The 811-nt window shown below is 54.3% G+C and overlaps 1 long non-coding RNA gene across 1 annotated transcript; it reads right to left on the minus strand.

Moving 5' to 3' along the window:
- Positions 1-287: 287 nt before the first annotated feature.
- LOC115948911 lies at positions 288-804 on the minus strand. The gene is made up of 2 exons (XR_004082668.1): positions 597-804; positions 288-433 (listed from the first exon to the last, which is right to left on the minus strand). It is a non-coding gene; the product is annotated as an uncharacterized LOC115948911 (long non-coding RNA).
- Positions 805-811: the final 7 nt, after the last annotated feature.

Below are 811 nucleotides of genomic sequence, written 5' to 3' on the forward strand. Positions count from 1 at the left end.
CTGTCCCCGCGCCAGCCTGGCAGGGCCCACAGGGAGCTCCCAGACAGCGGCTTGAGGGGAAAATACATCGGTTAGTGTGCGGTGTTACATAAAGCAGGGAAAGACGTGGTGTGAGGGCACAGGAGAAGGAGACAGCCTGGCACAGAGGCTCAGGGAGTGCCTGAGCCAGCTCCGAGAGGAGCTGGGCAGAAATCTCTGCTTCATGCAGGCACAAAACCTTCCTGTGGAAAAAGACAAGCCGCTGAGCACTGGCTGCTCAGAGCACAGACACATGTGAGAGAAGCCGGTGTCTTTCTTCACGCTTTATTGTGTAAAAATAAAGTCAACAATTCATGTAATCCCAGCAATAAAATGGAAAAAGCATGAGAATCCGTAGAAACAGTGCATTGTCAGAACTGCCGATGCGGGCCGGATGCACGGGGTGTCAGAACCCCTTCAAATCCCAAAGGAGACAGAGCCAGGAGTAGGAAAAATGTACAGCTTTGGTTAGCAAAATAATGACAAATTAAGATACATCGATTCTCTCCCCTACTGTACACTATGTACACTGCGTTGACATCACACCCTTTCGTGTTTTTTTGGCAAATCCAACGCACCTGGGGCTGGAGGTGAAACCCGTGCCGTGGTCTCGCTGTTGCTCTCAGCAGGTTGTGCCTGTGCTCGCCGATGTGAACGGGGGCTTGGGAGGAACTGAAATTAACTCTCGATGGTTCGGGGTGTTTTTTCTCGCACCAGGAGCACGGCTGAGGCTCCGCTGCCCTGAGCCGTGCGCGGGGTCTCGCTCCGGGGGTGCTGCTGCCTGCGCCGGCCC

Source organism: Geospiza fortis, unplaced genomic scaffold (genome assembly GCF_000277835.1).
Source record: "Geospiza fortis unplaced genomic scaffold, GeoFor_1.0 scaffold546, whole genome shotgun sequence".
NCBI lineage: Eukaryota > Metazoa > Chordata > Aves > Passeriformes > Thraupidae > Geospiza > Geospiza fortis.